Source organism: Schistocerca gregaria, chromosome 2 (genome assembly GCF_023897955.1).
Source record: "Schistocerca gregaria isolate iqSchGreg1 chromosome 2, iqSchGreg1.2, whole genome shotgun sequence".
NCBI lineage: Eukaryota > Metazoa > Arthropoda > Insecta > Orthoptera > Acrididae > Schistocerca > Schistocerca gregaria.
This window is the reverse complement of record NC_064921.1, coordinates 262,597,720-262,624,410: the sequence shown is the minus strand read 5'-3', so window position 1 is coordinate 262,624,410 and position 26,691 is coordinate 262,597,720.

Here is a 26,691-nt window from a genome sequence, read left to right as displayed (position 1 = left end):
ATCGACAGAAGATAACGTCGGCATCAAGCGATAAAGCATTCATTTGCAGAAGTCAGTTATATAATTGCAATGCAAACGTATCATGGATCACCAGTCGCGAAGCTACATTAAGGCTGTCGAAGTATGGAACAATCTACATCATTTTGCTTATAAAAAATTTTAACATTCTCTGTATTCAAGGCACTCTTACAATCTTACTTTATCTTAAGATTTTTTTTCCAAACACCTTATTCACCCAAACTATACGAATAAAGATACGTTGACAGAAGACATATAAACTGCAAAACAATCATATTCTGCACATTATCATGATGTATCAATTGCAGATGTTATTCACAGAGCAGATTAAAACCTCGTAATGCTTGGGTTGGGTTGGGTTGTTTTGGGGGAGGAGACCAAACAGCGAGCTCACCGATCTCATCGTATTAGGGAGGAAGTCGGCCGTGCCCTTTGAAAGGAACTATCCCGGCAGTTGTCTGGAGCGATTTAGGGAAATCACGGAACACGTAAATCAGGATGGCCGGACGCGGGATTGAACCGTCGTCCTCCCCTCACAATGCTATGGCCGACACAGTGTAGTAATGTAATTAACATAGCTGGATCGAATGCTGCAGTCTGATTATTTGTCATTTTCAAGGGTTGAAAGGGGTTATGTAATCAGGCATCATTACGCTGCTCCCTCGAATACTGTACTGCGACTAACCGTAAGTAGTGATGCAGATCAAAGTTGATGATTTACACATCATTTCCAAATTCTGCTCAACATATTGTGATACTCTGACAAGTGAGTCATATCGAGATGTCTGCAGAAATATCATGCCAAACTCATGCCATGAACTAAAAACCAGTAATATTAACGGTATTACTTTTGCAGTAAAAACGAATACAACTTCAAAAAATTAAGCAGATTCAAGTAAATGCATTCCCAATGTTATGGCAAATATTATGGAAATTTACGGAGACAGTATTTCAACGAGAGAAAAACTGAATGAACTACTAGTTTTTCGATGAAATATAGAACACGAAACATACTAGAAGTTTATGTATATCACTGGAAAAGCCAAGCCAACCATATACAAGGCTACAAGAGTTTAAGAAGACAAGAAAAAGCACTTGAACTACGACATCAGTGAAAAATCTCTGCAACAGGACAATCCGGCACCTCCTCTTCGCCTTCCTCCTTGTGTGTCACATTTCTTCAGTGTATGTGAAGTTAAATTTTATATCCATCCCCGAGAAAAGTGGAGTACGGCGGATCTGTCGCGTGATTCTCTTATTGGACTTCTCACCGCACGTATCACGAGATCCTAAATAGATCTGTATGGATACACAGCTGATGGTTACAGTAACGCTTCATACACACACACACTCGCATACTTACCTATTCCTGGCAGTTTTCGTTTAGTTGAAAAGTAAAATATTATTAATTTCCGCATTTGAAACAACGTGAGGTGTCCAGGCATATTCCAGTTAGTGTGAGAATTAATGATGAGAATACGTGCTTCAGTTCTTGTGTTTAGTCCTTTTAACTCTGTCGTGGTTACATTATGTTTGCTTGTTAAGTGGCGTTGAACTATTGCATGTGAAAGCATGTAAGTAAGTAGGAAATGACGACGTTACGTGTGCGGCAGCAAAGTTATCAGAAGACTGCTCAGAAAGTGCATAATGCCTATTTAACTACCAGTAGACAAAGGAGGTGACCTTTCCACGCAGTGGGTGTATAAAAACACACAAGTGTGAACTGTTGTTTATAATCATGCGAACTACAGACTCACTATGGTACGGATTCTGTAGCTGCTATTATTAAACAACTTACTTAGCGTCCGCTGCTTCACTCGCGTAAAGTGTATGGTCTGCACAGATTTTATTTATTTGTTTATAGTTAATCGAATTTTTATGTTGTTCACAAAGAACAACATCTTCTAAGCTTTTCACGCTAATTGAGACCACAGAGCGTCATGTTTTCGGAATGTAGTTCTGACCAAAACGCGATTCTGGCAGCTGGAATCTGAGATATTTGTTATTATCATACCTTTTGTGTCCTTGTTGTGATATTCCCACAGAAACTTTCATCCCCTAACCCACATTTCTTTCGAAGTCTAATATCCGTTTTATAGACTTAGCTTTAAAAACGTTTTTATGTGGCAATGTACGATATATTCATAAAAACTTTCATCCCCTATTTTACCCCCGTAGTGATTGAATTTCCATAAACACTGAAATACATAATTTTTATGTCTAACCGAGAAGTCTAATAAGAATTTTCTTTGATTTATCTGTAAAATTGCTTTCATAATGAAATTTTTTATAAATATTTTCATCCCCTATTTCACATCCTGAGGAGCTGAATATCCAAAAAAAACACGTAATTTTTATATCTATCCGGGACGTCAGGTACTAGTTTATATAGACGTAGCTTTAAAAATGCTTTGAAAGTACTTTAATAATGATTTATTTTTTTTAAAAAGAAACATTCACCTACTATTTTATCCTCTTAGTGGTGGAATTTCTAAATATGTGGAACAACTAACCTTTTTATTTCTGGCCGAGGAATCAAATATCAAATATCAATTTTCGTAGTTCTAGCTTGAAAATTGCCTTAATAGAATATATTTTAGATTAATCTTTCACCCCAGATTTCAGCCCCTTAGGGGTGACATTCTGAAAAGTCCCTTCTGAAACGATAGCTGCAGTATAAGATCAACAGGCTTTCCAAATTTCAAGTTTCTGTCCTTAGCCCTTAGCGGTAAGCGCTGCGCGATGACGAATCAGTCAGTCAACCAGTCGGGACATTTCCTTTTATACGTAGGTACGATGTCTCTCAATACGCTACAGTAATCTGGAGCAGACTAGTCTGATAAAAACTGATTTTGCAGTGTTGCTTTAATTCGCAAAGATTTAACGTCTCCATCAACACTACATTCATTGCAACTTGAAAAAATATGTACGTTCTCTTATGTTTCTATTACTGACCATATGAGAAACCCATATATTAAACTGAAACTTTTTGAAGGAATATAACCGTGTGAGGAAGCAGGCTTCTTTCTCGTGGAACGGATTTACTGACAATGCTATATAGACAAGCTTTACACATAATTCATGATTTCACTCTCTCAGAAACTCTCCCTTTTTCTACTGGTTTTCATCGTGAACTTATGAAATTACGTGCTAGCGGAGAACCGAGCGGTAACAATTCCCGGTAATGTTGATGGAAACTGGGCTGCACTGCCATTAAAACTTGATGGTTCCGGAAAACACCCTCGTAATACTGTTAAACTGATCCTTGCAGCTCCCGTAAACGCAGAATCAGTAACTATAAAAACGTTATAGGTTTCGCATTCAGAGTCGGATGAATAGAGCCGCTGACTAAAGAGAATATACTGCTGATTTTCGTAAAAGCAGTTGAAGGCGGGAGTAACATTTCACTGATTTCCGTATTATCTTTTTTTTTGTGCTGCCGTTGCATGTATAATTACCGTTTTAATGCGGCAATAACCTATAACCTAGTCTCAAGAAATTCATTAAAGTAATGCAGTTAGGAAACAATGAGGCTAAATGAACGTGCGACACATTGAAGGCTGAAGAGCTGGTTCGAGATTGTGTTCTAAATTGTACAGGAAACAGCCATGTACAGTAAATCATCACTGGCAGTGTCACGTAGCGACTTACAGACTTTATGGAACATCCAGTACCACTGGACATTAATGTCAGTTGATTCCAAACGGCTTCCAGAAAACAGACATGTTTTTCCTCACAGATGACGAAGATGATGTTCCCTTCAGTACAATCGGTAGCGTTGCTGAAGTGCTCTGTTTAAAAAAACATCGGATTTAATGGGATATGGAGAGAGACTACGAATTCTTGGATTAAAACTAACGTTTTATCATGACCATAGTGTCTCCGAATATACATTCAATAATATACGAGTACCTCTGACACATATTTTTAAATTAAAACAATAGCTGGTGACCTGTACAATAATTGATGGTTTTTGCGCTTATTACGCACAGTACCGTATCACAGCTTGTCGCTAAAACAGGTCTGAGGCTAACTATTTTTGCTGAGTTGCTTAATTTACAGTTAACTATGTCCCTAACGAATGCAAATTACCAAAAGCCTGTTGTGAAGACATACTTCTATCGATGAAGGAATGGAAAGAAAAGCCATTGTAAACAAATAATGCACCTGAATTTTAGAAAAAAACACAGAAATTTAATATTGCTGTAGTTTGTTTTGTATTGAAGTCCAAATATCCTTTCAGTTTGTATATAAATATAGCCTGCGTCAAGTGCGACAATGATGATGATGATGATGAAATGGTTGGTGTGGGCGCACGACAGCAAAGTATGTAGTGCCCGTAAAATTGTCCAGTACCCTAACTAGACAGCACCTCGAGCATTATGACTTCAACACGTCACAGTAAGAAACCTCAGGTAGTATGCGTGAAACGTGAAGATGCGAAAAGGCTTACAAAGAACGCCTTTAGTGCGAGGTCGCAAAAGGCCAGAAATGTTTACGGCATTCGACGCCTCACATACTGTCTACCATGCAACTACAGTATTGACCGCAAATGGCAAGAGGTATCCAGTGGTGAGCACAGCATGAGGTTAACGAAGCGTAGTTGAACTGCTTAGGCGACCAATAGAGAGCTACAGTGCTAGTAGTGTTGACACAAAGAAGAGCAACGACAACGATAAACAAAGTAAAAATTGTATTATATCTACAACAACAGTTACCGAAGTTGACATTCCGTCAGAAAGGAACCCCAGGAATTTCACAGTGTGAGAAAGAAGTGTCGGATGAAAAATTAGTGTTTCTGCTAGGTGAGTCAGTGGAATGCGTGGTGTCGTATACGCTCAACTGCGCAGACAATGTACACGAGGGGTACAGTGATGACGACACATGCTTAACAAATAAAAATTATATTGAAACAAGTGTCGAGTCATGCCGTTCATCATCCTTGTCGGGATGGGAGCCACAAATCCCGTCTCCAGTGAAAGACAGTAAAGGACAGTCATTGTCCAAGGAGCGTGTGCTAAACATAAGACCATCCGCAGTATAATAAAAAAACTATGAACAGATTTCAAATAAGTCCTTATCAATATGGCCGTGTAGTGCATAAGAAAAACTACGGATATTCAAGGGCGGACAAGTCCTACTTTTAAAAAAAAGTGTTTGCAAGGTTCTAGGATGCTCGACACAATTCACAGGATGTACGTGATAGTAATCTGCTACGTTACGCACGTCAGACTGTGCTCGACATAGTTTGCAGTGATTTTAAGGGAAGCGGTGGATGGTTGTATAACATCAAACAGTGCTACAGAATTGGAAGACGTAAGATAACGAAATTTCAAACAAAGCGTCAACTTGACGATGCACAGCAAACTACGGCATCGACCCAAAACTTTGAATGAGGTAAAGGCCCTTATCCAATCGTTCAGTAAGAAGTTTGTTTTCATCTCCGACCAATCGGGATTTGATGAGGAAATGAATATGAAAGGAACCCTGGAAATTAGAGATACCAAGCGAGTTTTATTAAGATGAATTAACATCAATGCCTTAACGCATTCGTATAGAATTATTCGGGCTGTTAATCTGGGTGGTAAATTGGCTGGGAACTTATTTATTGTGCTGCGAAAAGTTTGAAGCGCTTTGCCCCCTACTATTCTTTCTTTCTTGTGTGCGTGGCCTTACGAACGCAGTACGGAATATTTACGACACAGGGAAAAAGAGTGGAAAAATGGGCATAAGAAAACTACAATTACGGTATGGGCACTACTTTTGGCCAACAGCTGTTCAAAATAACATACTTTTTCTTGATTCTTGGTCTGTATATAAAAATCATACTCCTTTAGAGCAAATTATTCCCCCTGAAAATTGTGTGAGATTGCCGTTTCGTACCAAGTGGAACGATTCGACAAATTCAGCCTCTGGACGTTTGTTTTTCTGAGACAATTAAATATGTAATTACATTATCTGCAGCTACGCCTTAAAGGACAACCAGTTTCACGATAAGCTCCAAGACAGTCTGTTCCTCTTTCGGTTGCGTGTTATCACATTCCATCCGTTCTCATCACCCAGTTACACCAACGTGATTCTATATGCATTCTTTAAGAGTCTATACGTAGCTGAACGTCTTACACGGTTTGTAACTCCCAACCAGTTCTTGGTGGTGCGAAATTTTGTGATCACTGTGGCTCGCGATTTTTCATTCGGTGTTCGTGGTGCAAGTTAGCGGTTTGCAGTGAACATTTATTGAATGGCGACGATGCCCATTTTGTGAAGTGTAATACATCCTATAGAAGGTGACCTCTGCACCTCCCGGTCACACATTTTCTGTCGTCCTCCTGATGCACGTGGTGAGTCATTAGCAGCTAATATTGTTCCTGTTATAATCTTTAACACAACACGTTCAAATGAGCCTTACAAAGGACTGAAATTATGAACTGGCACTCAAGGGGGGTCCTCGTTAGTAAATTCGAAATACGGATCGATAAGGCACTTTAGACCGTGTTTAGTCGCTTTAGCCTCATTCACTACACCCATATTAATTCGTTTACTTCTTCATACTTTTTAATCTACCGATTGAGCTACCCAAGTAAGCATCTTTACTTCCACCATTACCTCGTCACCTACTTTCCAAAAACACCAGCTGCGACCGGTCAATGTTGTTCGGCATATAGATCCTCATATTATCTGAGTGGTCTTGATAACGTTACAGTGTGATCTTGGGATTTTGTTAACGTGTAGCAAATTTCCATCTAATTCTGTAGAAGCTGAAAAACTATAAAATCTAGTCGATGTAGAGAATATTATCTTCTTCTATGGTAGTTGATTGAAGTAACTTTGCTCAGTAAGTTGTCCTTTCAATATCAGGCTGATAAATCATCCCAAATCCTTGTACGAGTTTTTGGTCTGTGGACAGTTTCATTGATTCCTTCTTTTTCCAGAGGATTCTGTTGGAGTGAATTAGATACTGCTTCGAGAGAAATGTAGGGATGAAACGCATATTTTAATTTCGGAAAATTAAACGTAGTAGGATCGTGCTGCAAGTGTGACTTTATAAGTTCATTATTACGTAGTCTGTTAAGCCCCGGACGGCCGCGGTGGTCTAGCGGTTCTAGGCGCTCAGTCCGCAACCGCGCGACTGCTACGGTCGCAGGTTCGAATCTTGCCTCGCGCATGGATGTGTGTGATGTCCTTAGGTTAGTTAGGTTTAAGTAGTTCTAAGTTCTAGCGGACTGATGACCACAGAAGTTACGTCCCATAGTGCTCAGAGCCATTTGAACCTGTTGAGTCCGGATCTGGTATTTTTTCCTGTATTCTGTCTAGCATGGTCTTGGTTTTAAATGTTTAGTGAAGTGAGTTTGTTGGGAAGCCAGCTATTCGAAGCATCCTCCGGTCGGAAGGTATACTTTTTTCGTTTGGTCAGATGACATGATCCACACTTGAGATCATTATTCGAGAATGGGTCGGACAACTATTTTGTATATAAGAAGGGTAATAGTTGCTGCACTCCACTTGTTCGATATTCCATGAGACGTACCAAATTCAGTCGACTTTCAGCTTGTTTAATCTTTTTAGTCGTGCTTCTCTGACATTTTGAGAGTTCATCGCGATAGATTCCAAGGTCTTTTGACGTTTGGTTGTGCGGCAATTTCTTGTTCCCAAAGCCGAATGTTAAGTTTGTGGAAGTCCTGTTGTTGACGATTAGTAAGATTTCTATATATGAATAGGACAACTCGACTTCTCGTTGTTTTAGATCGGATTTTAACTTACTGAATCAGGTTTCATGTTGCTCATGAAGCTGTTGGCTTGTTTTTTGATTGCACGGCAGGTGGGTGCATTACACTAATAAGTGGTGTCATCCACGTAACGACCTATATCTTCATTCCACCACCTGGATCTTCGGATGTTAGCTGTGTATATCCCCACCTGAATCTTGGGATATCAGATGATAGCACCCTGAAGGATTCCCGCTTTGGGTGCGAAGTAGGATGGTTTTTGATTCCCAGTTCGTACTTGTACTTTTCTATTTCAAATGAGGTTAGCTGTTAATTGTACTGTTTCCGGTGGGAAATTGTATTTTAGCCTGTTTTGGAGAAGTCCCGCATGCCATACATTATCAAAGGCGCATTCTATTTCCAGACAGGGGGCAGTAGTCGCATCTGTTAAACTGCAGCCTTTAATAATGAGTCAGCGGTGTTGTGAATGTTTCTGAAACCAGCTTGTTCGGCCGGCCGTCGTGGACGAGTGGTTCTAGGAGCTTCAGTCCGCAACCGCGCGACTGCTACGGTTCCAGGTTCCAATCCTGCCTCGGGCATGGGTGTGTGTGATGTCTTCAGGTTAGTCAGGTTTAAGTAGTTCTAAGTTCTAGGGGACTGATGACCTCAGATGTTAAGTCCCATTGTGCTCAGAGCCATTTGAACCAGCTTGTTCATGTAGTATAATGCTGTTATCTCCTGCAAACTGTTTTAATCTGTTAATTATTGCTTCAACGATTTTGCCAGTTATTGAAAGTAGTGTGATAGGTCTGTGTGAGTTATGGTAGGGTAAGTTTCGGAATCATCCTAACATAAGCGTGTTTCCATTGGAATGTTGACTAGTGCAGTGTTGAACGCACGCAGAAAACTTTCAGTTTGCGAGCATTCCCACGCGGGATAAGTTGGTTCATCAGTGCACTTTATCTCTGCTCTCGCGGCTGAGATGGGCTGCTTCGACCTTCCTGAGCTATTTGGATCAGTAGCGAGGTACCATTGGAATTTATGCATTTAGATGTTTCCTCTCTAGAATCTAGTTTGCGGTTGAAAAACATGTGAGGTGCACTACATTTCGCACATTTGGACACGTTGTGACAGTTTTCAGAAGTTTGCTAAAAAACTGTTGTATCTTTGCACTGTGTGGGTTGCCAAGGTAGTGAGTTGGATGATTCAACATTATGTAGTACGCAATGCATCCTGCAGTGGTTTTCTTGTCATCAGTGAAGACACGTATTTTTTTTGTTGGGTTTTTTTGTGAGTCGCTGGCCTCGGTGGTCTAGCGGTTCTAGACGCACAGTCCGGAACCGTGCGACTGCTACGGTCGCAGGTTCGAATACTGCCTCGGGCATGGATGTGTGTGATGTCCTTAGGTTACTTAGGTTTAAGTAGTTCTAAGTTCTAGGGGACTGATGACCACAGCAGTTGAGTCCCATAGGGCTCAGAGCCATTTTGACTTCTGCATTGGTGACGTCCTGATCGACATTAGTGATCGTGACACTTAGGAAGGGTCCATTGGGTTTCCAATCAGGTTGTGGTTTATTGCTTGATTTTATAGTCTTGATAGTTGCTTGTGGTTTATAAGTGGTGCCAATTGTGGTTTTTGTGTGTTTGTTTTCAAAGTCGAGTTTGGTAAGCGATGAGTTTGACAATGTTCTCTCTGATATTCAAGTCAATCACGGACTGTGCACGGTTGAATTGCCCTAATGTTGTACGAAAAGGCTTAGTGATTTTCTTGGGACTCAGATTTTCAATGATAACAATTCTAGGGTGAATAGACTTTACCAGGTTTTCACCGGATTCTGTGGACGCATTGGAGTTTCGTCTCACGTTAAGCCTGGAATGTACCTTTTGAAAGTCGTCGTTGTCTTGTATGATGACATTCCATTTCGTGAGGGGAGTCGTTGGTTTGACAATGAGTATACCCGGCTTTGGGTCGGACTAAGACTTGAGGTTGCTGAGATTGTTGGGGATCGCTTGGTGACTACTGAGTGTCGACCGGTGTGGTTGTGTCAGATTTGTTGTTTCTTAAGCAGTGGAAAACAAAGGATTCAATCTGTTGTTTTCTGTCAAATTTTTGTTTTGTGTGTGTGGAACGTTGATTCTGCACGATGGAGATGGGATGATTCACAAACCTGCAGAACCTATACTCGAGTGTTCTAGTTGTGGCTCTAACCTCTGGGTCTTAACATCGGCAGACGTGGCAGCCTGTCCTCGGACAGGCGCTGACCTGCATCACACACTATCCAAATTATCCATCACTACATCTGGTTATTCAAACTACTAACGCTAACTCTAGTTATTCCTAACAGGGAGCACAACTACTTTGCTTTTTTCTTAGCGTGCGGCGATAAAGGACGTTGTACTCAACTAAAGGGGCTATTCAGGCTTGCATACGCGTTTACATGAGGCCGCTCGATGTATATGCGTCTGTGAGAGCGTGTTGATGGCCAAAGGCGAGCCTCGCTTCCACGTCGCGGTGGTTCGCCCTCTATCGGACGTGTCCAGATCGACCTGTCTGGTCAGCCGGTGATTCTTTCCGGCATGCTGTGGCTAGTATTGTTGTCGTTAATCTGGCGGATCGGTCGAAGTAGCCATAGCGGGACACGATACTGTCTCTGCTCGGTCTGTCTTGTTTCTCACATCCCGCTACGAATTGAAGTGGCGGTCACCGCAGAACCCGTGGCGTGGCAGGCATTTTCTGAGTGGCAACGAGGTGTTGTCTTCACAGCTAAAGTGCAGACTTTTACAACCAAGGTCTTCCATCATGGGTTGTCCGTGCCCGGTAGTTGAATAGTCAGCGTGACGGTTTGTCAATCCTCTAGGCCCGAGTTCGATTCCCGGCTAGGTCGGGGAAATTTCCCTGGGCGGGGACTGGGTCTTGTGCTGTCATCATCATCCTATCATCCTCATCGATTGCAGATGGCCGAAGTGTCGTGAAATTTAAAGACCGGCACCCAGCGAACGGTCTGCCCAACGGGGGGCCCTAGCCATACAAGAAATTAAATAAATCCATCATAGGCAAAAATGTGTCACATAGAAAGGTGAATATTTTGTCATCCGCAGCAGTGTTGCAGGGCAGTGTTAGGTCGACGATATTCGACGCCCCTTTTTGTTGCCCTTCATGGCAAGCCATCCTGGGCTTACACTTCGCAAGATAATTCCCTCCCGCGCTCAGCGAGAGTTTCTGCTGCTTTTCTTCGTGCTTGCCAAACCCTTCCTCGTCGCAATCGAGCATGTTTGGAGCATTATGGGCCGGGCGCTCCAAACAGATCCGAATGCTGAGGATCTTACGCGCTAATTGGACAGAATCCGGTACCGTATTCCTCAGGAAGACATCCAACAATCCTATCAGTCAATGGAAGCCGAATAATTGCTTTCATAAGGGGTTGAGATGGACCAACATGTTATTGACTTTCTCATCTTGTGAAGCTCTTTCTCTTGAATGGCGTACACCTGGTGAACTCTGTCTCGTAGAACGAATTCCTCTAAGACACACTGGCTCCATCCCAGGCCTTATTGTGTGGGGTGCAATAAGATACAACACTCTTTCACCTTCGGTGGTTCTGGAGGGGACGCTAACCAGCGCTCGGTGCGTGCAAATATTGTTAGACCTGTTCTTTTCACGTTTATGTAACAGGCGGATGACGGGTTGTTTCAACAGGATAACACTTTCTCGCACACTGCCTGTGCTACAAAACGTGCAGCAACTTCCCTGGCGTGTGTGTGTATGAATTCTTAAGGGATCAAACTGCAGAGGTCATCGGTCCCTAGACTTACACACTACTTAAACTAACCCATGCCCCAGGGAGGACTCGAACGCGCATCAGTCTGGAACCGCGCGATTGCTACGGTCGCAGGTTTGAATCCTGCCTCGCGCATAGATGTGTGTGATGTCCTTAGGTTAGTTAGGTTTAAGTAGTTCTAAGTTCTAGGGGACTGATGACCTCGGATGTTTAGTCCCGTAGTACTCAGAGCCATTTGAACCATTTCTTGAACCTCAGACGGGGAAAGCCGCGAGGGCCGTGACAAGGTGCCCCAGACTGCGCGGCTATCCCGCGCGACTCAACTTCCCTGCTCAGCACGATCTTCAAATTTGTATCGAACAGAGCAAGTGCGGGATATGAAGGGTCGGGAAGGATTCGTGCGATTCGTCAACCATGAACTCTTACAGAACTACGTGACCAGGTCGAGCAGGAGTGCCATAACGTATCCCAGGACAGTAGTGGCCATCTGTACGATCGACTAAAGGCCAGAGTCAGCGTTTACATTGCCGCCTGAGGAGGCTACATCACGCACTCGCAGCATGAGTCTACACCTGGTACCTCAGGAACGCTTCTGGTATTAATCTATAAATGTAATCGTTTCATGTACGCCATGTGCACTGTTGCAATAATAAAGCTTGAGTGAATTAGAAATCCCTAAATGGGTGTACTATGCACTTGTGTCGAACCAAGTACAACGTCTCTCAGTGTCGCACTAGTGTCACAGTTTACCTTATGTGCTGAAAAGCACGTGGTGAGAACATTCAGACGCATTTTTTCTTGTGTTTCAGCAGATATTTGCAATTTCCTTATTTTATTGTGCAGATAGAATCAGGCCAAATGACTACGGTTCGTGACGACTTGTATGCGAAGCCCATTGTCAAGAGAAACCATCGGGTTATTTGCCATTGCAAAAGAAATGTATTTTTGCGTCGGAATTTTAGGTATCCATTCGATAGAACGTTCCCAAATTAGTCTAGTCTGATATTCGTTTTATCGATATGTGTTAACCCGGACATTAAAATACGAAGAACAAACAGCAATCCAATAGCCGCGCGGGATTCGCCGAGCGGTCAAGGCACTGCTGTCATGGACTGTGCGGCTGGTCCCGGCGGAGGTTTGAGTCCACCCTCGGGCATGGGTGGGTGTGTTTGTGCTTAGGATAATTTAGATTAAGTAGTGGGTAAGCTTAAGTCCCATAAGATTTTACACACATCGAGCAATCCAATAGCGATTCATGACTCTGCGTTCTTAGCGGGCCATGACTGTCCTGTCGCTGCTCAAGTACTGTTTATTCTTTTTTACTGTCCTTGTTAATACATACCGATGAAACATGTGTCGCACTAGACTAATCTGGGACCATTCCATCGAATGGGCAGGTAAAAGTTCGTTTTAAAAATAATTTTGTTCGTAACGGAAACAAAATCGACGCTTTCCGTCGATACTGGACGTCGAATGAAAGATGTTATGAGCACTGTTTGTTTGGACTGCCTCCAGATACACAACGCGAAAACGAAGTTGCAAATATCTGCCGAAGCACCAGAGAAAACTGCAGAACGCGATCGCTTAATGACTGCGGAATGAAATGCATTCAGAGCTTTTAAATAACTAATAATTGACCATGGGAACTGAGAAAAGGTGGATGCTACGTCTTATAGCTGACTTGGAAAACTGAATCAACATGATAACACACATCCAGTCAGCACATCCGTAACAAATGACATTTAAACTTCTTGCTCACTGTTCACTGAGGTGACAAAAAGTCGTTGGATAGCGACATGCACATACATTCCTGGAAATGGAAAAAAGAACACATTGACACCGGTGTGTCAGACCCACCATACTTGCTCCGGACACTGCGAGAGGGCTGTACAAGCAATGATCACACGCACGGCACAGCGGACACACCAGGAACCGCGGTGTTGGCCGTCGAATGGCGCTAGCTGCGCAGCATTTGTGCACCGCCGCCGTCAGTGTCAGCCAGTTTGCCGTGGCATACGGAGCTCCATCGCAGTCTTTAACACAGGTAGCATGCCGCGACAGCGTGGACGTGAACCGTATGTGCAGTTGACGGACTTTGAGTGAGGGCGTATAGTGGGCATGCGGGAGGCCGGGTGGACGTACCGCCGAATTGCTCAACACGTGGGGCGTGAGGTCTCCACAGTACATCGATGTTGTCGCCAGTGGTCGGCGGAAGGTGCACGTGCCCGTCGACCTGGGACCGGACCGCAGCGACGCACAGATGCACGCCAAGACCGTAGGATCCTACGCAGTGCCGTAGGGGACCGCACCGCCACTTCCCAGCAAATTAGGGACACTGTTGCTCCTGGGGTATCGGCGAGGACCATTCGCAACCGTCTCCATGAAGCTGGGCTACGGTCCCGCACACCGTTAGGCCGTCTTCCGCTCACGCCCCAACATCGTGCAGCCCGCCTCCAGTGGTGTCGCGACAGGCGTGAATGGAGGGACGAATGGAGACGTGTCGTCTTCAGCGATGAGAGTTGCTTCTGCCTTGGTGCCAATGATGGTCATATGCGTGTTTGGCGCCGTGCAGGTGAGCGCCACAATCAGGACTGCATACGACCGAGGCACACAGGGCCAACACCCGGCTTCATGGTGTTGGGAGCGATCTCCTACACTGGCCGTACACCTCTGGTGATCGTCGAGGGGACACTGAATAGTGCACGGTACATCCAAACCAACCCATCGTTCTACCATTCCTAGACCGGCAAGGGAACTTGCTGTTCCAACAGGTCAATGCACGTCCGCATGTATCCCATGCCACCCAACGTGCTCTAGAAGATGTAAGTCAACTACCCTGGCCAGCAAGATCTCCGGATCTGTCCCCCATTGAGCATGTTTGGGACTGGATGAAGCGTCGTCTCACGCGGTCTGCACGTCCAGCACGAACGCTGGTCCAGCTGAGGCGCCAGGTGGAAATGGCATGGCAAGCCGTTCCACAGGACTACATCCAGCATCTCTACGATCGTCTCCATGGGAGAATAGTAGCCTGCATTGCTGCGGAAGGTGGATATACACTGTACTAGTGCCGACATTGTGCATGCTCTGTTGCCTGTGTCTATGTGCCTGTGGTTCTGTCAGTGTGATCATGTGATGTATCTGACCCCAGGAATGTGTCAATAAAGTTTCCCCTTCCTTGGACAATGAATTCACGGTGTTCTTATTTCAATTTCCAGGAGTGTATAAAGATGGGAGTAGTATCGTGCACACGAGGTATGAAAGAGCGGCGCATTGACGGAGCCGTCGCTTGTACTCAGATCATTTATGCGCAAACGTTTCCCGCGTGATTATGGTCTCAAGATGGTAACTAACAGAGTTTGAACGTGGAATGGTAGCTGCAGCTAGACGCATGGGACATTCTGTTTCCGAAATCGGTAAGGAATTCAATAGTCCGAGATTCACAGTGTCAACAGTGTCTCAAAAGCACCAGGTTTCACATTTTACCTCTCACCACTGATAACGAAGTGGCCGACGGCCTTCACTTGGCGACGGTGAGCAGTGGCGTTTATGTAGCTGCCATGCGAACAGAGAAGCAATACTGCGCCGAGTAGCAGCAGAAACCAATGCGAGACGCACGACGAACGTATTCGTTACGATAGTGCCGCGAAATCTGGCGTTAAAAGACAATGGCAGCAAACGACCTGACGGGAGCCTTTCTAGCAGCACGGCACCGCCTACAGCGCATACCTTAAAACTTGTCAGCACTTGCTCATCTTCGATAATGCGAAACACATCTCCTCTATTGAACAAGGCTAATAGGTGTTAACGTATGCATTTTATTGTCCATGTCTACTAGATATTTCTTTTGTGTTTTGGTCCATACTACCACCATTGAAAGTTGCCTACCCTACAATCTTAGCAACAACAGCGCCAGTACGTGTCTTCCACTGTCAAAGATATCAGAAAGGTTTTCGCCTACAACTTTCGACTCGTTTGTTTCCACAAGGGAGATCCTTATTTCAAACTGATACATTTATCCTTCTCCACAATCCTAGAGAATTTTCAACATCATCACGGAATCATACTGTATACACTATACATACAATTACACACGCCGGCGTCTGTAACTTTGACACCGTGTAGCGTCGCTGGCTGACTTCCCGGACATGGATTCTGTTCAAAATATTACGTTCTCACTCTCGTCTACAAGTCCTAGAAGTTTGTAACGGGAATATCTGAACACCCTATGTGTGCAGTACAGGATCTTTTGAGAAACCAATGATAATTTTGTAAGTTGTTACCTTCTCCTATTCGAGAGTAATTATGATATTATCGGGAAGCTGCCACATTAGTTTCCTTCTTATCTTGACGAGTTTACTTGCAAATCGCCATACATGGCAGCGTTTCTTTGTCATTGATGCTTATGTACAGTCTGCCTCATGTCCATGAGTAATCCACAGTGCTCTGAAGGACGGCATGGAGGGGGGGGGGGGGGGGGGGGGTAGGGGGAGCTGGGGAGGGAGAGTGCACTTCACAATATGGCACTTGTGGCCTCTCCGTTTATTTCCCACTGTTCTTTCCATGCGTTATGTGTCGTCGTTCTAAATTCGGGATACGGCCAGATACGTTGAAATGGGGTGTAATGTAACGCACTGCACACAAATAAGCGGGAATCGCCGTTATTGTCTCATTAGAAGATTGCCGACAAATCACATCCATTAAATATCTGTGAGTCAACGTACGGAATGATTTAAAGTGGAATAATCTCATAAAATTAATAGTAGGAAAGATAGAAGCCGGTCTAGGACACATAGCAAGAATCCTCACAAAGTGTAGTCCATCCATGTAGCAGGTAACTTTCAAACTCTCGTTCGACAGTAGCTGGGTACTGCCAATCAGCCTTGGTCCTTTGCCAAATAGGGCTTATGGGGGAAACAGAGAAGATCCAAAGAAGAGCAGCGCGTTGCGTCACAGATTCACTTAATAAGCGAAAAAGAGTCACGGAGAAGTTGCTCCAACTCCACTCGTGAATCTCTGTGTGTCTTACTGTTGAATCGATGAGTTAGAAGAGGGGTTATGTCCACTTTTTTTGAAATTCCGTTAATTTTTTTTGTCTGTACACATAGTTTTGATTAACAGAGGATTATTTCCGCCCGACAGATGTGCTCGTTAGGAGGGTACTGAGCTAGACAAGGGGGCCATGCCCGTGCAGACATACGTTTAGGGGACCTGTTCAAATAAAAACAAGAAAATATATGATATAAATCAAATTTTACAATACATACCCGACGAGCAGAAACTATTTTATAACAGCATTTGCCAGCGGCCACCGAAGGGTGGACATGGTAAAGATGAAGCGTGCCCACCATTGTCTGATTTGCTGTATTTTGTTCGTGGCTGTCTTTTGAGTACGTTATGAATAAACCTGTATGCTCGTAACACACTCTTTTGTTGCTACGGTGAATGTGAATAGTATAACCTTTCATTACAGAATACTTCCGTTACAAATAGTACGCCAGTTGCCTCACCAACATCATCAGGTTCGAAAAAGGGTTATGTCCAGCACATTCAGACTCCTTTACTGACCACATTCGCTGGCTGTAGTACCTTGTAATGATGTATATTGTTACCCTGGCGCCAGTTCCTAACTGACAACTCCATGACATCATGCTTAACACAGTTGTGTAGTAAAACAGTTTTGCAGTTTTGTGTCTACTGAAAAATTTACTTTACAAGTTATGACCCCCTTTCCAACTCAACGGTTCTATTGAAATGTCGAGATGTTTCATTCCTAAAATAGTCAAGCAGTATATTTCTTCGTAATAACAATAAGTACGTATGTCTTCTGATAACACCACGAAGCTAAAATTATAGATTCGAGTCCACGCGTAAGCTAACGACTGCTATCGTTCTTCACGCTCACCGTTAGGGACTGGAACAAGAAACGTGGGACGTAACTGTGGTACACAGAATACCATCCGCCACCAATCATCAGGTAGCTTGAGGAGTTAAATGCATATGTAAGCACCCGGTGGCTTCTGCGGGCGTTGCGACGTTGGGGCCTCTCGTAAGAAGTTAGCTGTGTGCCTTCACTGGGGCGTAGTTTCTCATCTTCCGTATATTCGCTTCCTAAACGGCGAAATTCTTCCGCATCTTGCTCTCCATCTGCTGAGACGTGAATGCTAGGTCAGCAATGTTTTCGGGAGTGTTGCAAATCAGAGGTTTTTAACACGCAGCGCTTTCCGCGCCGAGGCAAGTGGCAAACGTGACGGCAGAGAAGTTGTGAAATAAGGGGGGAAATAATTAAGGAGTGTAATGAAAGGCGCGACGGCGTGCTACTTGGCGGGGAAGTTGGCCGGCCGTCCTGAGGCAGCAGGGAGCGGGCCTATCGCCAAAGTTGGCAGCTCGTTCAACTCTGCGGCCAAGTTCTCGCGAGAAAACAGCCCGCCTGCCGCTGGCACCGACCGTTTTCTGTGTGAGTGAGACACACACGCTACCTTAAATTATACAACTAACAGCGACTGCAACACTCTTAATTAGGAATTTTCTTTCCATACCTTAACTTAATATTATGTAGCATAGATTTATTTATTTATTTATTTATTGTTCAGCTAATTCAATCTATACAAGGTGTAGCCTCTTTAAGTTATTAAATACATTTTTAAGACGTTGCATCTCTGTTCTTTGCTGTCTTCTGCCAGTTGAAGCTCGTAACCTTCCTGAGTTCCTTATCCTAGCGATCAGGTTGCCTCCCTGGTGGTCTTCGTTTTCTCTGGGACTCCACTTTAAAACTGATTTTGTCCCTCTTCCATCCTTCGTTAGTGCAATATGTCCTGCCCATTGCCATTTTAGAGTCTTAACCTGTTCTATAATATCTTTTACTCCTGTTATTGCTCGAATGTCTTCACTTTTTTGTCGATCTTCCTTAATGAGACCTACCATTGACCTTTCCATAGCTCCCTGAGCAGTTTTAAGTTTCCTTTTGAAAAATTCGTTTAAAGTCCAAGTTTCACACCCGTAAGTTAAAACCTGTAGTATACACTGATCGAAAACTGTCTTCTTTAAGTAGACTGGCATGGTAGATTTGAAAACTGTTGCATTCCTTCAGTAAGCCCTCCAACCCAGTTTAATTCGACGAAAAATTTTAGGTTTCAAATCCCCTTTTGTGTCAATTAATTGCCCCAGATAAACGTATTCTGTAACATTGGTTAGGATGTTGCCGTTCAGTGTTACTTGTCCTGCAGTTACCCACTTATTATGCATAACCTTAGTTTTGGAGTGATTTATTTTAAGTCCAACTTCCTATCAACAATCTGTTAGGTCTTTTATAGAGGACTGCATTTCGATCTTACTGTTAGCTAGGACCACTACATCGTCAGAAAATCTCAGGTTGGTGAGCCTTTTACCATTTATCCTTATTCCTCTGTTCCAAATAATTTTGGACATAGCCATCTCCTTTTCCAATGGGAAATTCACACTTGTTTTTCCTATGTTGATAGATACTACAGATGTGTCATAAATGTTGCACAAGATTATATATGTATTAGTTAAGCTTCACACAAAACTACTAGAATTTAATCAAGACACACGCTTAGTTTCCATATACTCTGAGAAAACTTCGACAATAATAACAGATAAAATCTGCTGAATGTAATGGAGTATAGAGGATACCTTTTACTTTGGAAACCAGTGGTCCAAAACACAGATTGCGATTTGTGTCGAATCTATATATGAAACGGTCATTGCACCGACAAACAAATGGCAGAAGCTTTTGTTGTCATCTTCAATCCGAAGACTGGTTTGATGCGCTTCTGCATGCTATTCTATTCTGTCCAAGCCTCTTCATCTACGAGTAAGTGCTGCAACTTACATCCTTCTGACTCCGCTTATTGTATTCATCTCTTTGTCTCCCTCTACAACTCCACCTCTCTTCTCTCCACCCCCGTCCCTCACACTTCCCTCCTTTACTAAAGTGGTGATCCCTTGATGTCTCAGAGTGTATCCTATCAACCGATCTCTCCTAGTCAGGTTATGCCTCAAACTTCTTTTCTCCCCTATTCTGTTCAGTACCTTCTCATTAATTACGAGATCCACCTTCCTAATCATCAGCATTATTCTGCAGCAACACATTTCAGAAGCTTCTATTCTCTTTTTGTCCATACTGCTTATCGTCCGTCTTTCACTTACATCCATCTTACATGGATACACTCCATACAAATACGTCCAGAAAAGACTTCTTAGCACTTAAATCTTTCTTTGATGTTAACAAATTTCTTCTCTTCAGTAACGCTTTTCTTGCCATTACCAGTCTACATTTTATAACCTCTCTACTTCGTCCCCCATCATTTGTTGTGCTATCCAAATAACAAAACTGATTTGGTACTTTAAGTGTGTCGTTTTGTAACCTACGAGGGTAAATCAATTATTATCCGCAAAGTAGTTATAAAATTTTATTGTAATCAAATAGGAAACCTACAAGAACATTTTTCGATATAGTCTTCTTGAAACGCACTTGCTCCATCGTTGTACAAGCTTCCGGATGCCCTCATAAAAGAAGGTTCTCGGTTGAGCTGCGAGCCATAAATGCACCGCTTCTTTCACTGCTTCGTCCGAGGCAAATCGAAGGCCCCTTAATGCCTGTTTGAGTGGACCAACAAGTGATAGTCAGAAGGAACAAGACCGGGACTATATGGGGATAATCCAGTACTTCAAATTTGAGTTTCTGGAGCGTTTAGCAGTGTGGGCAGCAGTATACGGACGGGCATTGTCGGGCAACAACACAACACCTTTTGACAGCAATCCCCAGCGTTTGCTTCGAATTGCACGTTTTAGCCTGGCAGTAAGCATCTCACTCCCACGTACACTGTTTATTATTGTGCCCCTTTCCCCATAATGTTCCAGTACTGGCCAATGTGCGTCCCAAAAAACCGTAAGCATCAGTTTTGCTGCGGACGGTTGGGTCTTGAGCTTTTTCTTGCACGGCGAATTTGGATGTTTCCATTCCATACTCTGTCGTTTACTCTCCGGCTCGTAATGACGGATCCATGTTTCGTCACCAGTAATTATCCTGTCTAAAAAGTTGTCCCACTCGTTACCATAGCGATCCAAATGTTTTTTGCAGATGTCCAAGCGCGTTTGTTTATGCAACTTTATGAAACCCAAGCCTGTTGTGGGTGATTTCGTAGGCAGAATCGTGACTAATTTGCAGACGATGTGGCACTTCGTCAGTAGTTAATCGTCTGTCTAAGAGAATCACTTCACGTGAACGTTCAGTGGTTTCTTCGTTTGAGGCGGTAAACGGTCATCCGGCACCTTCATTGTGCGTAACACTTGTGCGAACATTTCGGAATTTTTCAATCTATTCGTAGACACTCCGTTGTGGCAAAACACTGTTCCCGTACAGTACCGAAAGTCTTCGATGAATTTCGGCCCCTGATACGCCTTCTGACTACAAAAACTGGATCACTGAAAGTTACTCTTCTTTGGTCCAAATAGACAGCGGAGCATCCACGATTAACAGCAAGGTATATATAACGAAACTAATCTAGCAGTTTGAAAATTGCAAAGATATAACAACAAGTAAACAAAGTATGCGTTATATTGATAATTTTTACTTATGGACCGTCTGACAGCAGCTGAATGAAACATACTTTTAGTGCCATAGACATTTCGCCTCTATTTTCTGCAAGGCGTCATCAGTGACCTCGAATATGTACACTTGACAGCAAAAAAAGTATTTATGGCAGTCAGTCTAAGCGTCAACTAATATCGTCATACAAAACATATTAAAAAACACATTCTTAGCGATGAGACACCCCATAACACTCATAAACTAACCTTCATTACAACAAGTGAAATTTCAAAAGTTCTGAGGAAACAGATTATTTTACATATATCGTACAGTAATCCTTAGTCAAAATTAAATACTTGAGACAATATATGGAGTTACAAAGCTGTACGGCAATTGGAAAAAAAGTTTTTCGCTCTCTAAAAGGTTTTCCATCCACGTGCTGAAGGTTGCTCAACTGCGAGTGGCTCTGGAAACTGGATATTGGATGAACCAGTAGAAAAATACGATTAACGGCAACAGGCACTCTAAGGAAAGCTCAACATTAACAGCGAATCACCAGTAATATCATTGTTGTCGTAACATATCAACAGCTACATGTACACAAATTTGAACTTTAAATGACATGACCAACGTCGTCGTTCTGGATCTGGATTCAAACCCAGCACCTATAGCCATTACTAACTAAGCTAAGCTTTGATTGTGCCTTATTGAGACCGGATCACTAGGCATTAAGTGACGTGAAGTATAGACGTTTGCACCAGTATCAGTTATCAATTCAGATCCTGAAAATAAATGACGAAAATGTTTGTACTGAACTGGGAATCCTGTCGTAACAGTTACCGTCCTGGGAACTACCCCTAACGACAGTTAATATGGTGTCATTCACAAGGAACAAGGTATGCTCATGTTTAAAATTGAAATGCCATCACATAAAGCTTGTGACGGATGCGAACCCAGCACCTAATCGGATTGTTAACGAAGTACAGTCATGCTCAAAACTATCCGAACGACCTGGATTGCATTTCGCCTGATTCCCATGCAACCCACATAACGCAGCTGTCTAGCAGGTCCTCCAATCGCTCCTTGATACAGTTGTTTGACTATTGAAAATGTTTCCAACAAGTCACCACTAGAAAACACTGTTCCTTAATTGACAATAGAATTGTTTTTGCCTGACTGGGATTCGAACGCAGTATCTAGCACCGTCGTTTTCTAGCCAGAAACAGACGATAAATAGCTATTGATGGTTCACCAGTAGCGATATGGGCGTATGTTTAGCTAGACATTAGGCGACGAAGTGTTCTGTGCTGAATGGGATTCAAACCCCGCACACATGGTCATGAAGAAACTTTAACTATCAAATTCTTTTCCAATAATAGCTAGGAATGGCATGTTTTTACTTTCAATGATGTCATGGAAAATACTCTGCTGGCTAGAAGTTGAATCCACAACATGTCGTCGTTGGTGATCACAACGAACAGAGCGTCAAACCCAAATCTGTTTTCACCAGTAGGATGGAGAGGACTGTGTGAACTTGAAAAGGTGTAAGGAAACGTTTGATCTTGTAATGTTGTGATAAAAAGCTCATCATGTGGCTGTGAGTTGAAACGAAAACGTTACCGCTGACAACGCACGAAGAGACGTTAAAAATGTAACTATTTTTCACCAGTAGCTCTGAGTGGACATACTAGGGCTTGAAATGAAATAATGAACATTCTGTGCTGATTAGGATTCGAAACCAGATAGGTGCCTTTCGAGGACGCCTAGAAGAGTTTGCAATCTTCGCGAACACAGTGAAATCGAATTCTAATCCCAGTCCAATTTTCAACGTCTCAGTTTGAAATAAAGTAAGTGCCTTGTGAACTCACATGGCCATTGGGTCATTAAATGAAATACGTTTTCTAGTTTACGACGGCTTGCTGGTGACAGAGTCCCTGACTTACGGGGTTTCTCCATCTGCCACAGCTCAAACGAATGCCCAGTCGGCAGCGAAGGGATGTTATCTTTACTGCGGATATTGAACTACCGAGCTTACTGGCGTTCTGCACTTGGCATTACTAGGGGTGAAGGAGAGCTACTTGTGTGTGTTAAAAATCTACGCCTGACGTGAGATGTCAACCTACACGTTTTACACATCAATACAAGATTAATCCACCTGACCACAGAACCCACTGTCAAGCACATAATTATGAATTGCAGAGTATTCATTTAGATGTAGATACAGATGTCAAGGGACGCGTAACAGGAAGTATTAGCTGAGCGGGATCTGGGAATGGATATAAGTGCATAAGTGCATAAGTGCAAAATATAAGCCTGAAATGCTTGCAGAGTATAGCTTACTTAGATGTGTCACAGTTCGTTTTATCTTAGGCTCGAGAGATACGGAAGGACTGTTCTCAGAACGAAGAATGGGTTATAGGGAAGGGGAGATCAAAGAATACGGTTTCATAGGTGGTGAGAGGAATGATAGAGAGGAAAGACAGCAGCAATTAATAGACAACATGTAGCGTCATTGGAATCCGCTAGATTTGTTTACAAAGTTTTGGGGGAGTGTAATAGAAGGGCATTTGCGGTGATAGTGTCAGAGAGAGAGTGTGAGAAGGAATACAAGAGATATTAACGAGTAAACATAAATGTTCAAATGCGTGTGAGACCTTATGGGACTTAACTGCTAAGGCTATCAGTTCCGAAGCTTACACGCTACTTAACCTAAATTATCCTAAGGATACACACACACACACACACACACACACACACACACACACACACACACACACACACACACACACACGAGTGAGGACTCGAGCCTGCCCCGGGACCAGCCACACAGTCCATGACACACATGCCCGAGGGAGGACTCGAACCTGCCCCGGGACCAGCCACACAGTCCATGACTGCAGCGCCTGAGACCGCTCGGCTAATCCCGCGCGCCGATTAAACATAATATGAAATCGTTGGCGTATTGTGTGGAGGACGGAGGGTGTATTCATGGATGGAGGGGAAGAGAGAGAAGTATTTGAAATAACAAAAACTACTGTGACAGAGTCCATCTACGCTGATTAGTTTGTAAATATGTAGACAGTGTATAAATGAAATCAAAATACAATACTTAACAAACTGTATATTCAAAAGAAACCCACTTGAATTAAAAGGGCAACTCAAAGGAAAGCTAACCCATATTGTATCTTTTTTGTTGCCACGCGATCTTCCACTAGCTCCCAATGAGGAAAAATGACGAAAAATAAGACATAACAAAACATTTTAAGAACTCTAATATTTTATCCAGAATCCTTCAGTATTTTGTACTTCTATCACGCGTCTTGGCATGGAATGTACAAGCCGTCGGACGCAACAGCCTGAAGAAGCAACTTCCTCCCAGACTTCCAGGACGCAGTCCCAAAGAGCGTCCGCAGTAGTTGGTTTGTTTCGTGGCCAGTTCTCTGTTAAGGTTCTGGCGACCTCAGCCCACATGTTTTCCATGGAGTTCATATCAGCCGCCCGTGGCGGCCAGTCCATGACGTTGACGCCAATCGTGGAGAGCCGCTGCTGAACAAATGCAGACTTGCGAATGGGAGAATGGTCCTCTTCCAATGTGACGTCCCCTTCTGCTTACAGCATTCGCACTGACGGAAGCATATTTTCCAATATGTGGGCATACTGCGCGCTGTCCAGAGTTCCTTCTATCCTGTGAAGAATCCCTGCCCCTCTCGCAGAATTCCAACCACAGCAGGTAACAGATAGCCGGCCACTTCTCGCCGTGCGTACATATTCGCGTCGATGACGAGTCCCTTGCGGCCTGTAAACGATTCGTGGACCGTCGTTATTGGTGAAAACACCTTCTCATCAGTGAAAATGACTTCCCACGACGCCTTCAGATGGAGCTCCGCAAATGCTAGCCGGTAGAAAACGTTGTCTTCGCTGAGCTCTTGTCTCACGGCGGATCGTCGTGCATGCAGTCCAGCGTCCCTCAGCCTTCGGCGAATCGTGTCACTGGAGCCGGTGAAGTTGGTCTCCCCCCGCAACTGCTTCGCGTTCAGAAAGGGTTTTTCTCTGCTCCTAGACACTAGGTCCCTGTCTTTCTGTCGTGAGATCACTCTCTTCCTGAGTGAGCCAGGAGCCCTGTTGGTGGTGCTTCTTTCAATGAAGATCCTCCACCATCTCGTTGCAGTGGTATGTGGTACGCCATACCGTCTGCTAGCTTCTCTGATAGAACATCCTCCTTCCTCAATGAGAGCGACGACTCTACCTCGGCCGGCCGGAGTGGCCGAGCGGTTCTAGGCGCTTCAGTCTGGAACCGCGCGACCGCTAGGATCGCAGGTTCGAATCTAGTCTCGGGCATGGATGTGTGTGATGTCCTTAGGTTAGTTAGGTTTAAGTTGTTCTACGTTCTAGGGACTGATGACCTCAGATGTTAAGTCCCATAGTGCTCAGAGCCATTTGGACCATTTTTTGACTACCTCGAATACACCTCTCCCAGTGAGCCATTTCGGCAGACAGCCTGATGTGTATTTCTGCTTGCCGCTCTTATACTGATCCAGGAGAGGAGGTAAACATATTTACGTCAAACGGAGCGGCAGAGGCAGAGGCATGCGGCGCAGCCATGCTGGCTCGTCCCAGGCTGTTGGCCCACCAACGCCACCACCAGCTCGCTCACTTGCGTCTCGCCTCGGCCAGCTTGGCTGCCCCGTAGCTCGCGAGCCGCGGCTAGTACAGACCCGGGCCGCATGGCCACGATCACCCCTTGAAGGATCAAAAGTTACACCTAACCTACCTAAGTCTGTAGTACAAACTAACGCAGCTACAGCTATTATGCTATAACATGTGCAGGCACACCTACAGTTGACGATTTATTCAAATATTTGACGAACGATACTTTCAAAATTACATTCATTTTAAACATAGCTACCACAAAATATTTCACCTAGCTAGGAATAGCATGACGCAGGAAACTATACTTTCTTGTAAGCGCTGTGCATTAGATGTAGCCTTAAGAAAACCTATATTCAACAACAACTAAGCGGAATGTAAAAGTAAACAGGTTTGGCGGCAGCTTCTCCAAATAATAGTATATACTTAGTATATAATAAACGTTTTGTGCACTTATAACATGTACTCAGTGTGTCTGAAACCATACGTGCTGCACGACGGAAATTACTTTCTGCTGAGGCACTTCATTGACATCTCAATGATACACGACTACTAGAGAACATTGCTCTTTACAGCAGTTAATCCACTTGTAAATTAACATCATGATATCGCAGATATTAGGCAACACGTTACTAGGGATGAGTAAGGCCTTAAGGTTTGCAACTAAACGTGCTACTCCTACTGAATATGAAGTTGATTATTAACGTGTCTTCATAACCATGTGGGCGGCGTTCAACTCTCAGTCAGCATAGACGTTTTCGTCATGTTATTTCTAGTTAAACGTGTGCACATCTCGCTGATGGTGGACCAACATTGGACATTTCTCGTCTGTTCCTGGTTACACAACGACAGCAGTAGGCGGCGGGTTCGAATCCCGGTCAGGCAATACAACTTCAGTCATTTAAGGTTCCAACCCCACTACTGGTGACAAACTGTGGTATCTACATTCTGATTTTGCATACATATTCAACAATCCGATTAGGTGCTGGGT